Source organism: Lissotriton helveticus, chromosome 6, assembly GCF_964261635.1.
Source record: "Lissotriton helveticus chromosome 6, aLisHel1.1, whole genome shotgun sequence".
NCBI classification, from domain to species: Eukaryota; Metazoa; Chordata; class Amphibia; order Caudata; family Salamandridae; genus Lissotriton; species Lissotriton helveticus.
In genome coordinates this window covers 2,060,298,197-2,060,314,592 of record NC_136067.1, presented here as the reverse complement: position 1 = coordinate 2,060,314,592, position 16,396 = coordinate 2,060,298,197, and positions in this window count along the sequence as shown.

Here is a 16,396-nt window from a genome sequence, read left to right as displayed (position 1 = left end):
GTAAACACTGCTATGTCATACCAAAGTTGAGTGGTACTATGAGAGAAAAGTGGTTAATCAATACAGAGCGCGCGGAGGACACGTTCTGTGTTTGGGCTGTCATGCTTATCCATTATAGCATGCATCTAGGTGAAAAGGCTGGGCTCACGGCTATGCAGCGTGCTGAGTCGGGTGTGACACCAAATTCATGGCCATTGATAATGTTACACCCTAATACAGGCCGGTGGTGTGAGGAGCCTATGTTTAAAAATATGTATATGTCGACTAAGAAGTTTAGCCACATAACCCAAAGAAACCGCAAGTATAAAACCGCTCGGGTGGAGTTTGACACTCTGTCTCTAAGTGAGGTTGGTGCTGGCGTGATGGTCGTGATCACCAGCAAGTATTGAAAACAAACAGAATGCCCTGATCGACAAGTGCGCGTGATCAAGGGCAGAGTCAGAATCAATGATGCGCTTACCCGTTATGATTACTCCTGGGGGCCTCACGAGCTGTCCAGGTGGGGCCAGCAGCGAGAGAGGGGTACCTGCAGGGAGAGTAAGGCAACCCAGCGGGATCGTTTTAGACAAATATATATATATGCGCCTCCACGCAGAGCCCCGCGTGTAGGGGGCCAGCTCAGAAGTGACTTGCCGCGCGGCTGGCAGGGAGCACGCGGATTGTCAAGGATCGGCTCGACACCTTACCTCAAAGGTCGCTGATGGTCAGTGACATCACTGATGACATCACTGATGACATCTCAAATGACATCACTGATGACATCACTGATGACATCACTGATGACATCTCAAATGACATCACTGATGACATCTCAAATGACATCACTGATAACATCTCAAATGACATCACTGATGACATCTCAAATGACATCACTGATGACATCACTGATGACATCTCATTTGACATCATTGGTCACATCACTGATGATATCATTCATGTGACTGACAATACAATGCATCTCCTCACACTTTAATATAACCTCTGTTTCACCCAGTGTTAAATACAGAATATAATTTTTTAAACCATTGACACACCAATACTAGTTACTACATACGCACTCACTGATTCCTATGTTTACACACACATTCACTCATTCACCCATACAATCATTCGTACATACAATCACTCATCTTTACAACACTATCATATGCACTCATACACCTATACAGACACTCACACTCTGCCACTCATCCATGGAGTTACTCGCACACCTAGTCAGTCCTGTAAAGAATCAATCACACTTCCATTTTCTAATCTATACAGTTAAACATAGAGCACCTTACATTTTCAAACATATACTAACACATACTTACTCTCTTATACAATCATTGATACAAGTACACATTGATCTGCACAGAGTCACACACCTCCCAGCCAGCCACACACACACTCAGTCTCCCATACAGATACTTGGGCAATCAATCAATAACCCATATAGTTACCCATATAGCTACTGATCAACACATGCAGCAGTTTACAGAACAACAGACATAATGATGCACAAATTAAGACAGTTTAGTCACTAACCCATGCACTCAGTGAGACACATTTAATCACTCACTCATATTTATTTATTTATTTATTATGTTTTGGCTCTCAAAGAGGGCCACATAAAGATGTACAAAATTCAACGCAGAGCAAGTACATTACAAAAAAGAAAAAACATATACCATTTAAGAAACCTAGGTTAGATACAATACTGACATATGAAACAAAACTACGAAAAGTCGGAACGACAAAACATCTCCAGGGACATATTAATAAATAGCTAGGAAACCTTTAAAAAAGTTAAAAATATGGAAGCAGAACATTTCATTGGGAGGGCAGTAAAGTGCAGAAAGAAAGCCATTCAAAGTGACAATGCCAAGGCGAAGACAGATAGCTTTTAACCATCTAGAGCGCAATTTACGAAGCACAGGGCAAATCAGTAACACATGCATACAGTCCTGGATATTTGCTTTACATAAATTGCACACAGGGGAGGAGCCATACCATTTAGATAACAGTCGATTTAAAGGTATTAAATCGTAGCGTAGAAGAAACCAAAATCTACGAATACCATGCGGTAGGGTCCATGAAACATAGGGTTGTGGTATTTTCATCAGATAAGATTCAAGGAGAAGATCTACATTCCTTTTTTCACAAATGTATTTTTTATCTGATTGAAAACAAAGGTCCCATGAAGCTGCTTTTAAAACCGATTTTAACTGTGAAGGGGAGTACAGAAAAAGAGCAGTTTCATCTAATTTCAAAAGAGTTACAGCTTTTCGAAAATTACAAACAAGTTGAGAAAACTCATTAAAATTACCCAACAATTCACTTCTGAGGAGAGCTCTCATTGTCCCTGCTTCTGCTCTCGCAAGGCAGGCCACCCACCTTACAAGGGCACATAATCCCTGTACCCAACTACTCCTAAGACCAAAGTCGAGCCTACAGGCGGCCAGAGAGCACGCAGTATTGAAAGAAGAGAGCGATCTTAAAAGTTTCCCCTCAAACTTATGGCAAAAGTCCCAGTTTTTCACCTCTATGAGTTCGATACCATACAGTATTGTTGCGGGGATTTTAGCTCTATACACTTCCAATACACTCGGAAAGTGCCGTTTCCCCGTTGCATGGTATAGGGATTTTAAACCTTTGCCATGGGCAATAGCTTTGCGTGAGCAATGCTCTATATGGAGCTTCTCACTCAGGTTAGCCGTAATGATTTTCCCTAGAAAAGTATAGGACTTTACCACCTCTAGTTTTTGATCCCCGATAAACCAGCCATAATCTACAGATCGGGACCTCTTCTTGCCAGCTATACACATAACTTTACTTTTGGTAATATTGATCTTCATTCAATAAACCACAGCGAAAGTGTGAAGAGCATGTAGCCGATTTGCTAGTCCTTTAGGGGTTAAATCAAGGATAAGGACATCATCGGCATACATCAGGCAGGAAATAGGGGTCCCCCCTACCACCGGGGCGATGCCCTCTTTGGCAGCCAAGGCGGCGGGCAGGTCAGCCGTATATAGGGAGAACAAAAGGGGAGCCAATAAGCAGCCTTGTTTAAGGCCATTCAAAGTTGAGATTGTATCAGATAGCCCCCTTTCGCCCCCCAACAGGACCCTACACCAGGTCTCTGTATGTAGAGCCCGCACCAGCTCCAACAGAGAAGATGGGAGACCAAGCGCTGCCAATTTTCTCCACAGCGTTCCACGATCAACTTTGTCGAACGCTGTGGAGAAATCAATAAAAGCGGCATACACTACCCCTCCTCTCACCTGAACATACTTATCTGTGACCACATGGAGAGCGGTGAGGTTATCTAACGTACCGTGGTCCCTACGAAAGCCAGTCTGTTCTGATGGCAAGATATTATTCTCCTTTACCCAAACGGAGAGGGATTTTAGAAGACATTTCGCAAAAACCTTTCCGATGGAGTCGAGGAGAGCAATCAGACGATAATTACTGGGACTATCCCTAGTTCCCTTCTTAAAAATAGGGACCAAGATACTTCCCCTCCAAAAGGCAGGTACCATTTTAGACAAAAAACAGGCTTTATACAAAGGATACAGGATTTTACTCCACCTTGCAGGATCCGATTTCAGGACCGTCATGGGGAGTTCATCAGGGCCCATTGCCCCTGAGACTCGCATGTTTTTTATAGCCATCTCAATTTCTTTTTCTGCGGGAAAATTAATAAGACCCACAGAAGTGGCACCGATGGCAATATCATTACCTAAAATAGCACCGATGGCAATATCATCATTTAACGTCCCGTTCCCTGCATAAAGATCCCGAATATAGGTAGTCCATACCTCTTCCGCTATAGGGATAGGAGATGGGCTTATTCTAGAACCGCACCCCTTACCGATTATTGCCCAAAATTCCCTGATCCTGCCATGAACGACAGATTCCCTCAAGTTAATCCATACATTATCCTCCCGTTCCTTTTTTATGTTTAGCTGGAGTCTACTTCTCTTTCTTTTTAGCCTGGAAATTTATTTTCCACGTTCCATGACTCTGTCTAGATATTGTTCACGGACTAATTTGTTTATTTCCTTGTTCAGGCTACGCAATATGCTAGGGACCACTACCCCATTTCTGGGTCTGGGAGTTTTTTTAGCATAAGAAGTGATATTTCGCACAAATTCTTCAAAATAAACTATTTCCTTCCCACGCCACTCATTTAAAACTAATAGGGTGTCGGATAAAAAATCCTGCACCCCATTAATGGCCGAAGGATTCCAAAAGCACCTTCCAGAAGAAGCGTGGAAGGCAGCATCACTGCCGTGTAGAGACCAAGGTGCGATTGTCACAGGATTTAAAGAAATAGTTACAAACAATATGCTATGGTCACTCAGAGGAGTAGGTATGATCTTAAGGTCCCGAATGGAAGGAAACAAACCATAGTCTGCGATTGCATAATCTAAGATAGAAGACCCAAAGGGAGACTTGTGAGTAAATTTTGCAGGCACGTCAGACGGGAATCTCCCATTTAATATAAGTCCGTCGACGGCCGCTAGTTCTTTTAGCAGAATCTTCCCTCTTTTATTTGTCACTAATTTATCAGGGAAGAGTGATTGAGGAACAAAATATGCCTCTTCCTTAGGTTTATTCCTAAAAAGTTCCAAACTAACATTGGAGATTTTGCAATTCAAGTCTCCCACAAGCATAATATCCGGAGGGGATGGGACATTTTTAATTAGATCAATATATCGAAATAACTGCTTCAATATCACATTAAAACACTCTTCCGGAGGAATATAAACATTCAAAATTACGATAGGGGACTTTATGCCGTTATTAAACAGGTTATCAATGGTTATAGCATGGAAAAGTTTGCTAGGATCAATATAATGGGAGAATCTCCATTGCAATTTATTTGATAGTAAACAAGCGATTCCCCCCCTGGCGTGACCTTTCTTGGAAGGGACAGCAGGCACTTCCAAGGCATAATAATCCTTAGAAACCTTCAACGTATTGATACACCACGTTTCCTGTAAACAGATCACGTTAGCTCCTAGAGAAAATAAAAGATCAAATTTCTCTGGGCTACTGTGTATCCCTGCCGCATTCCAGGAAATAATATTTAGCGAGGTGTTAAAGATGCTGAAACAATCTGGGATTATCTTTTGTTTTTGTGGATAAGGCACTATGCAGCCAGTTCCACCTATTATTATCCTCTGTAAAAGAGGAATTCTGAGTCAGCGGAAGTGGCTTCACTTGGGAAACCGAGCGTTTTTCCTTAGATACCCAAATCTTCAGATCTCTAAGAGGAGAAGCTACCCCATTTTGCTCATCCCTTCTAAATACCTCCCCAGAAGACAGGTTTATGTTACCAAGGTTGAAAATCAGGAGAATATCAATACCAGTACGTTGGAAATTCTCCGCTTGTTGCAATATCAAATTTACAATAATAGGTGAATAAAATGTAACCCTTATACTTGTTACCTTGACTTCACCAAACAGGGAGACTAACTCAATGTCCCTAGTTTGAATATGATGGAGACTTTCTATCTCACTGAAACGCTTAAGGAGCCAAGCTCTATTTAAGGGCAAGTCAACATCAAATAGAAGTAAGAAGTCTAACACAAGAGTATCCACTGGGGCTTTTAAAGTTGTTAAAGGGCGGTCCGGGAGATGGCGGTCTCCAATCTCTGAAGCTACAAAGAAAGGAGAGGCCAAAGGGTTAAGAGACCCAGATGGAAATTGAATTGGGACTCCAGTCGCTGTCAATAGAGAGAGACTTGGAAGGGGACCCCCATTTGTGGTATAGCTTCCTGGGATATTGGCGGACACAGTTCACTTTCTACCTTTAAAAGAGTAGAAATGGGAGAGTTCACTTCAATATCAATATCCGCCTTTACGGATATGGAAGAAGGATCCAAGAGGATCACTTCATTCTCCAGTGTAGTCAAAGAATTTTGAAAAATTATCCGACGCTGCCTTTTCTTCCTGTATTTTCTAGTTGGTTTCCTTTTATTCCCCTTATTGTTTCTGAGTTTACCGTTTTTTACCTTTATCTCATGTTTATCATCAATAGGTTCTTTTTTATTTTCAGACATGAAGATGGGAAATAGGTCTTGAGCCACTTTGGGACCAGGCATGGATTTATCTTCCTCCACAATCTCAAAAACTGAGTTATTAATACAATTGGGCACTGCAGTTAAGGGGATAGCTACAGTGTGTGAAATCAAAACCGATGTCCCAGCTTTCTTATCAGAATCTACTGATGTCACATTTATTTCCCTCATTGGCAGGCTATGTTCGGTCATGGGGGGGGGACACTCCTCATATCAGGTGTCTTTTGTAACAAGGACTTCAATATTTGGGTAACGGAATCCAAGATACAATCCGAATTGCCAACAAATTTCCCCAAGAGAGATAAAATAGAGGCTAGTAATTGTTCCAGAGCAATCATTGATTCAGAAATTGGTTTTTCACATGCTTCGACTGGGCGGCAGATACCAGATAAATTAAGACCCGGGGGCCCAGAAACGTCTAACAAATCGGACATGTCCTGACCATTCAACGAGGGGGTACTACTATACAGCATTAGTCCAGATGGGGTAGCACCCCCCGAAGGTTTGATAGGGGCCAGAGACTCCACTTTCGCTGTATTTACATAACGGCCGCAAAGTTAAAGGTCAATGGATAGTGATGACAACTTACCACCCAACCTATCCTTCAGCTGGGTTTGAGACTCAGATGGTAAATTCGTAAGTTCCCTCTCAGGTTCCCTCTCAGTACTCCCTTCCGAGAGGACACGGGGAGGGGACACCACTGGCACAGACTGTTGTAATACAGGCTGCACAAGAGGGGACAGCGGGTATGTAATAGATTGAATATGGACCCCCTGGTCCGTGGCACAGGGGACTTTTTTAGTAGGTAAATTAGCGTTCTTAGGGGAGGGCAAATCCCAAAGCTCGAAGAGTTGGCATTGACCCTTCAACGGGGGGTTATTTACAGATTTATTTCTTGTGCGAATAATATCTTTATTTGCACCAGGTATACCTCCCACTTCCCTTCCCGAGCGCAGTTTCTTAGAAATATTATAGAAAAAGTTTCATACACAAAATTATATAATAAGAGTGATTTTCCTCCGGATGAGTGAAAGAAAAAGTAATACGATACTCCTAAATAAAAAAGAAATATAGTCCTGGAGATGCAACAATGACTGTCCGACAATAGAGTCCGAGGCAGCTACAGAACAGTTTCAGTAGATGATTTCTTCCTCAAACAGTCAGGCGTATTTCCCACAGGCAAAAGAAGAGAAAATTTAAGAACACTGTCGAAGAAAATAACCGGGCCCAGCCCAGCCTACCTCGGCCACTGAGGGCCACAGAGGGCCCGCCCTTTGCCCGGGCTTAGCCCGGCGTCCCGCAAGCGTCCCGCTTAGCGTGGAGGGTGTGACATAAATAGGAGGAGCAGGGGGCGGGAAGAGACTCCAGGTGCGCTCCGGTCTTCACGCGCTGAACCCTGGGTCTCGCAGTCCCGGCCCCTGTCAAACAGCCTCCGACGCGGTCAAGGAAAATGCAGCCTTTCTCCTTAGCTTCACGGAGCAGCAGGCAATGGCAAGACAACCAAAGACACGGCAAACAGGAACAGCTGCGAGCGGCACCCGCGGAGCGGCACCCGCGGAGCGGGGGCCGCGAGCTGTAAGTAGTGCAGGCAGCCAATCAAGGTGGAGCAGGCAGCTAAGCAAGGCGGAGCAGGGGCGGGAAGAGACTCCAGGTGCGCTCCGGTCTTCACGCGCTGAACCCTGGGTCTCGCAGTCCCGGCCCCTGTCAAACAGCCTCTGACGCGGTCAAGGAAAATGCAGCCTTTCTCCTTAGCTTCACGGAGCAGCAGGCAATGGCAAGACAACCAAAGACACGGCAAACAGGAACAGCTGCGAGCGGCACTCACTCATACACTCACTCATACATTCAGTCATGCACCTACTAAATCCTTCGTCCAGACACTTATACATCTACTCATTCTTCAATATGTAAGACATATTTTAACTTTACAGAAACATACAGTCACTGGATGATGTCATCAGTGATGTTATTTGAGATGTCATCAGTGATGTCACTGACCATGTCATGAATGATGTAATATGTGACATCATCAGCAGTGAATTGCGGGTGCGCGATATATAGTTAGTGCAACTAACTATATATGGAATTTCAATGGTTTTGTGTGAGTAAAATAAGGTTTTTTAAATGCTAATTCCTAACTATATATGGTCTATAACCTATGGTTTTTTCAGTGAATTTTCAAGGTTTTGTAAATGCTAATTCCTAACTATATATGGTCTATAACCTATGGTTTTTTCAGTGAATATATATATATATATATATATATATATATATATATATATATATATTCACTGAAAAAATCATAGGTTATAGACCATATATAGTTAGGAATTAGCATTTAGAAAACCTTATTTTACTCACACAAAACCATTGAAATTCCATATATAGTTAGTTGCACTAACTATATATCGCGCACCCGCAATCCACTGCTGATGATGTCACATATTACATCATTCATGACATGGTCAGTGACATCACTGATGACATCACTGATGACATCTCAAATGACATCACTGATGACATCACTGATGACATCACTGATGACAACATCCAGTGACTGTATGTTTCTGTAAAGTTAAAATGTGTCTTACATATTGAAGAATGAGTGCAAGTATAAGTGTCTGGACAAAGGATTTAGTAGGTGCATGACTGAATGTATGAGTGAGTGATTAAATGTGTCTCACTGAGTGCATGGGTTAGTGACTAAACTGTCTTAATTTGTGCATCATTATGTCTGTTGTTCTGTAAACTGCTGCATGTGTTGATCAGTAGCTATATGATTAACTATATGGGTTACTGATTGATTGTCCAAGTATTTGTATGGGAGACTGAGTGTGTGTGTGGCTGGCTGGGAGGTGTGTGACTCTGTGCAGATCAATGTGTACTTGTATCAATGATTGTATAAGAAGGTAAGTGTGTGTTAGTATATGTTTGAAAATGTAAGGTGCTCTATGTTTAACTGTATAGACAAGAAAATGGAAGTGTCATTGATTCTTTACAGGACTGACTAGGTGTGTGAGTAACTCCATGGATGAGTGGCAGACTGTGAGTGTCTGTATAGGTGTATGAGTGCATATGATAGTGTTGTAAAGATGAGTGATTGTATGTATGAATGATTGTATGGGTGAATGAGTGAATGTGTGTGTAGACGTAGGAATCAGTGAGTGCGTATGTAGTAACTAGTATTGGTGTGTCAATGGTTTCAAAAATTATACTCTGTATTTAACACTGGGTGAAACAGAGGTTATATTAAAATGTGAGGAGATGCATTGTATTGTCACATGAATGATATCATCAGTGATGTGGTCATTGATGTCAAATGAGATGTCATCAGTGATGTCATCAGTGATGTCATTTGAGATGTCATCAGTGATGTCATCAGTGATGTCACTGACCATGTCATGAATGATGTAATATGTGACATCATCAGCAGTGGATTGCGGGTGCGCGATATATAGTTAGTGCAACTAACTATATATGGAATTTCAATGGTTTTGTGTGAGTAAAATAAGGTTTTCTAAATGCTAATTCCTAACTATATATGGTCTATAACCTATGGTTTTTTCAGTGAATTTTCAAGGTTTTGTAAATGCTAATTCCTAACTATATATGGTCTATAACCTATGGTTTTTTCAGTGAATTTCATTGGTTTTTTAACAGCTAATATCTGTAGCTGTAAAATGTATTCTTCTTTAAATCCCAAAATATATTTTATATGTTTATTAATATTTTTTTTTTTAATATTTTTTTTTCTTCGTTCCCGCTTCGCGAATCGGGAAGCTTCCCGTTAGCTGACCTTGATGCCGCGAAATAGACCGCGAGCCGGTAAACGTTTCTTTACCGCAACTGCCGCGTTAGAAAACAACATTGTGACGCCTCCCGTCCGCATGACGTTTCACGTTGTCGCGTGATACGTCATATGACGTGCTACGTTAGCGAACTGGTACGCTTACCGAGTCGCAAAGCACAGGTTTCTGGAAGCAAAGCGGGAGGCCCTGCAAAGCGCTTAACGTAAACACAGCAGGTCATGTGACTTGGTAATAACACTTTTCATTGGTTCATTTCACTTTTGGTTTCCTAATGATGTAAGACTAGGTCATATAATCTAAAATGAACACTTTTCATTGGTTGAGAACTATTGTTTTTCCCAAATGATGAAAATCCCTCCTTCTTTCCTCACTCTGACTTTCATCATTGTGAGAGAAAGACCCTTTGTTACCAGTGAGCAATGGCTTCTTTAGTAGCTTCAGCTGGTGCTTCCCCACCACCTCCACCACCTCCAAGGAAGAGTGGACCACCTGCTCAAGTTATAATTCAGCAAGAAGAGGAAGAAGAAGAACAGGACGACGAGCACGAAGAGAGGCACTTTTTGCCTGAGGAGCCCAGGACGTCTCACCGGAAAGAAAACTTCATTTGGCAATTTTTTAAAATTCCCAAAGGTCAGAAAAAAGTAAATGCAAGATACGTAACTTGCCTTATATGTCAAGATAGACTGTCCAGAGGGACCGACAAAAAATACAGTTTCGGAAACTACACAATGCATCGCCATATGACTAGGTGGCATCCTAACAACTACAGTGCTGCACAGTTTCGTAACGACCTAGATAATCTCCCTATTATGGCCAGAAGATCTGTTGTACCGGAAGTAACGGGACCAGAGGGCAGGGAGATGGTGCCAAATATTCAAACGAGATTTCATGAAGTAAAACAAGTCTGCGTACATTGCAGTGGATTCATTTGCTACGGAGAAAGAAGCATCACTCTGATCAACAGAGCTATTGACTATCATATGCAAGTTTGTACGAAACGCCCCAAATAATAAATACTTTTTTTTTGTTTTGTTGCTCCTGTTGAGCCCTTTACAATGAATCGTTTTCATTGCCCCCTGCAAGAAAACCCCCAAAAAATATAAAACTGTTCAGAAAAATTCAAAAAAAGTAAAAAAAAATTCAGAAAAATAATAAAAAAAATATAAAACAACAAAAACAATAAAAAAAAAAGTTCTTTTCAGAACTACCTCCCCGTTATGTGGAAAAGTAAATTTTGCCATGTTCTGTGTCCCTACGCGTCCTCCATCATATGTTATATGTGCATGATTAATATGCATATGTTATTCCCCATGTTCGATTAAAGACGCAATTATAGTTGTGTCCACCTTTAGTATGTCAGTTTCCAGTTCTCGTGAATACTACGAATATCAGGCCTATGTAAAGCTACGTTGCCACGTTTCTCAGTGTGCACGTTATTCCATTGTAAAATCCCCGTTTCTAGGCCTCAAAAGGGCCTGGACACCAGATTCAGCTCCTGTCCCCTGAAGCCTCGCTGAGGAGCGATACAGCCCCCACCTGTATCCTCGACCCTTCACTTACTTCCTGCCTCGCAGTGCCCGGTTCAGCCTGGCTCTGCCTCGGAGTCTGCCAAGAGTATGTTATGATTCGAGTTATCAGTACAGCCCTCCTTCTCTGCATTCCTAAGCTACTGAATCGCATCAATAGTTACCGTCATTGTCTAGCCTTTACGTCTCCATGTAAGAGAAATACTGCATTTAATGGTCATTTAATATTCTTCATCACGCACTACATGTAGAATAATGCATGCTCCAGTCTTAGAGTCTGTTAGCCTTTCCCCTCCTGACTTCTAGTTTATATCAACATGTTCCCTAAACATCAGATACTAGATAGGGTTTAGGTACATGTCGCCCTGACTCTCCATACTTCAGTCTCTGCTCCTAGCACAGAGTTCATAGCCCCCTGCTTCTCCTGGTAACACGTCATCGCCAGTTTGCGCGCACCATCAGGTTAGAGGTCCCGGCTCCTTAGGTAGCCCCCTCCATGGGGTTCGCCCCATTCATGACATATTCTGTTACGTTTGCACCACATGTCTATGTATACGCCCTGTTACACCTACTTTCACCCTTATCTTTCGCGACTGCTACGCGTCACGCCTCTTGCTCCACCCACTGCTACGCCTATTGCAATGTAATGCTATGTGTTTGCGCTATGTATATATGCTCATGTACTGTTATTAAAAAGTTATCCGTTCCGTTCCCTTGCCCCGATCCTGTCCCCGGCAGCTGCCATCCTATTCCCGTGCAGGTCGTCCTGTTCCTGTCCTTATGCTGTATTAAACCTGCAAAACTCCTACTACCTCGAATCTTGACTCTTATTTATTGAGCTATCTGTTATTCATTTATGCATTCAAAAATAGGGTATTATTTATTTATTTACCACATAATGGCGCCCGAACAGGGACTTGCCCTTTCCCCACGCGTCGGTGAAGCCACGCCGACCCCCTGACCCTCTGCAGTCGTGACGGAACTCTTCTGCGCACCGGCAGATATTTCTGCTTCAAGTATCCCTCAGGCCCACGGAGGAGACGGAGGAGGCGGTCCAGCATCCAAACGAGACGGTGGAGGAACGCGGCGAGTCCCGACCAGAGCCCAAGCCGAGAGTTCAAGGTCCGAGGTATCCGGAGGCCCACCCGTAACAGAAGTCCGAAGTTCGTCCGTCCGACGTCCAAGCAGTCCCGTCCAGTCTGAGGCCTTCCGTTCTTGCTGCCCGGTGAGTACCGTTACTGGGGTGGTATCTAGACAGGGTCAATCTAATTGACTCTGGTCCGTGGGTTGGTGGTACACAGACCCACAAACGAAGTGTCCACTTCGGTGGATGCGGGTCCTGACGTGTCTCTTTATGAGACCGGTAAGTTTCGTACTGTTTCAGCAGTGCATCTAGTTCCTGTTCTAGTCAGTTCTGTTCTCGAGAAAATTCATGTATTCTGTGTTCCGTATTCCAGGTAGTATTCTGCTCGAACTGTTATTTTTAAATGTTCTTCATGTATTTTAATGTCGTGGTATGAATGGGGAATAAGTATCGTGTTTATTGTGTATTGTATTGTGTCTAGATTATAGTTCAGTCATGCCGCTCTTTTCGAAATTACGTCAGTTAAAAACCAGAAAGGGTCTGCTGGAAGCATCAGTTCCAGTTCCGCCTAGGGACAGTCCAGGTCATTTTATGTATCAGAAGCATGGCATAAGCGCCATATTGTATCTAGATTTATGGGTAGAGTATACCAAACAGTTAGAAGAAAAGTATAGATGGCCCGTATCGGGCACATGGGATGCCGAGTGCATCATGCGAGTAGAAGAGGCATTATGGAAAAAGAAAGCCAGACAGTCACAGAAAGATGCCATCGAGTTATGGCGCAAAGAAGCTCATAAAAGAACCGAAAAAGAAATCAGAAAGTCAGAATTAAGTAGAGAATCCTTAGAACGAGCACAAGAAAAAGAACTAATCGAGATAGGTGAACAAGTCAAAGCCGAACAGTCAGACAGACAGAGGCATGCCCTTATTAGGGGTATGTATCCTCTCTTTGCCGAGGGCTTGCCAAAAGCGACCCCAGAGGCATCCAGTAATTTCCCGCCACCATTAGTTCCGACCAAGCTACGTCACAAACAGACCGCAGCTGATATTTTTATTTCGTCCTATTTGGACGACACAGTCCCAGAATATGCAAATCCTGTTCGCGCTCCGCCAGTCCCTGTAAATCAGGCACTTCCCGCTCCTCCAGACACCGGAGTACCTGCTACGGTCCCCCCGGTCCAGCCCGCCATACAAGTCCAGCCTGAATTTCCATTTCCCACTCTGCCAGGACGAAGAGCCTCAGTAGACGACTCTAGTTTAGGGGCCGCAGGGGGAGGTACTCCTCAAACCCCGCCGCCACACAAGCGTTTAACGACAGCCGAATTACATGCACAAGCGTCACAGCGTACGCCCAGACATCAGACTGTAGCAGAAATAAGAAAATCCCTTGCCGAATGCGGCTATGATCCAGTCCCAGGCGAGGATAATATGGTTTTATATTCATTCCGCGTAAGAAAGGTGGCCGAGTATCTAGTCACCTTACCGAATATGAAAGAAGATCTAGACAGAATATATCGTTTCATCCGTACAGGGGATGATCCAGAAAGCATTAGCGAGGCCATGTCTCAAAGGAAAGCCGAGATCCAGCTCATGATATTAAAGTTTCTGATCAATTGTCTAATAAGAGAACAAGATTACCCGTCTAAAGATCCGGCTGAAATGAAAACCCTGACAAGGTGGAGTGATATTATAGCCGAGGGTAAGCACAAGACCGTCGGTGCTATGGAGAGTATGTACAAGAAAATCCGTAAAGAAATAATAAAATTACACGAACAGCGTAAAGCAGCACAAGTAAGCGAGAAAGAAAGTAACTCTGATCCTGAAGAGTTAGACGACGAGAATTCCGACAGAATAGCGTATGTAGGAAAATCTAGATTTCCAGATCGCCATTTACGCCTAGAACACAAGTCTATTTTTCATTCTCCAGCACCAGAACAAGGTTCACTAGAACAAGTGTTTCAAGCTACCGATCACATTCTGAAATCACGAATCGGTTACAGTGAGTTAAGTACCATGCATGAACAAGAACTAGCCCGATCAGCAGTCCGATGGATTACTGATTCTACCACTTTTCCAGACGAAATAGTGGCACAAATGTTTCTGAAACTGCCCCCAGCCGAGCAACGACTGGTGGGTATGTATATGATCCAGCACCTCATTACATTGTATGAGGGTCAACATTCTGATCCAGGTCCGTTACATGATATCCTGAACGAGTTACTCCAGTATAGATGGAAAGGTTTAGGTACCGACTTAATTAGTGTCATTCTAGAACAGCGTCACAAATATAGAACGTTTCTGAACCCGCATTTTGTTCAAGTCTCACCCCCAGAAAGTAAACCATTTTACATGGAGAGACAGAATCCGTTACGAGAAGTCCACCCAGTTAGAGGAACGGGTGGCGAAATGCAGCGAGTGTTTGTATACACTCCGATCACAAAGATGGAACTTCTAGAGATGAAGAAATTAATTCCCTGTCATGATAAAGATCCAGCAGGGTTCCATAGAGAATTAAAAGACATGCTCCGTATGGGAGAATACACGTATCCAGATATAATTAAAATGTTAAAGGTTCTGCTGCCCGCAGGGGTGTATGAAAAGCTCAAGGAAAAAGAATGGGAGGTGGGAGAGAAAAAGATCGATTGGGCAGTTCTAGAAGCTGAAGATAAGGCACGAGTACCAGGTACCGGTCTCGGAGATAAATGTAAAGAATTACCGGAATTATTAATACAAGTTTTACCCAGATTATTGACAACCAGAAAAGAAGACTGGGATGCAATCTCAGCCTGTAAACAGAAGCAAGATGAGGATATTAGTGATTTTTATTCTAGATTTGAGAAATGTTTTAGCATCAACAGTGGCCTCAAGACAAGTAGTGAGTCATACCCTCACCTTTTTGTTACTAAATTAGTCGAGAATTCAAGCCCACAAATTAAAAATCGAGTTCTGAAAGTCGAAAGTACCTGGCAAGCTAACACCCCGTCCCAGATGTTGCAGATGCTTCAATACCACCAGAATAGAATCAGAGAAGAACAAGAACACGAAAGAAAACGTATGAAAGACACGAAGATGAAAGTACTAGTTGCACAATCTGTTCCTCAAGACAGTCAGAAGAGGGGTCCGAATCAAGCCAGTCATCCTGCAGCTCCCGTTAAAGGGAACTGCAATTATTGTAAACAGCCAGGTCATTTTATAAATGAGTGTGCAGTTCTGAAACACAACATAGCTACTGGTAAAACTAAAGAAAGACCACGTCCGCCTAGACAAGAACAAGTTTCACAGATTCCTCAGCCACAGAATGCACCACAGACAGTTACCGCACCGCAGCCTATTGCTGCAACACAGCACGTTACACAGCAGATGTACCAGTATGCACAGTCTGAGTATCCAGAGTACCAGCAGTATTCATGAAACAGCCTAGAGAGGGAGGTAGGCTTGCCTCTCATCGAGATACCTGTAGATCAAGAAGGTCCCTATGTTCATAGTCAAGTATTAGGGAAAGACAGAAAGTTTTTGATTGATACAGGGGCAAGTAGGACCACAATTAGTCATGCCGAAGTTCCAGGGGCTCCGCTCTCAGGCTCAAGAAATGTTTCCCTTGGATTTTCAGGAAAGCCTATCGTAAATGAGATCTCAAAGCCAGTTTCTCTAGAAGTAGGTCCATTGTCCCGCACTACTGATCTGTTACTTACTAAGTCATGTCCAGAAAACCTACTAGGCATTAAGACACTGAAAGAGTTAGGTGCAGTTATATGCTGTTCCCCAGAGGGAATACGATTGTTCCTACGTGACTTCAAGGGTCACTATGTATTACGAGATTTTGATTCAAGACTGTCTAATGTTCCGCAGCACTTATGGGCGCAAGGTCCAACTGATGTAGGTTACATGCAAATCACACCCCATCGTGTG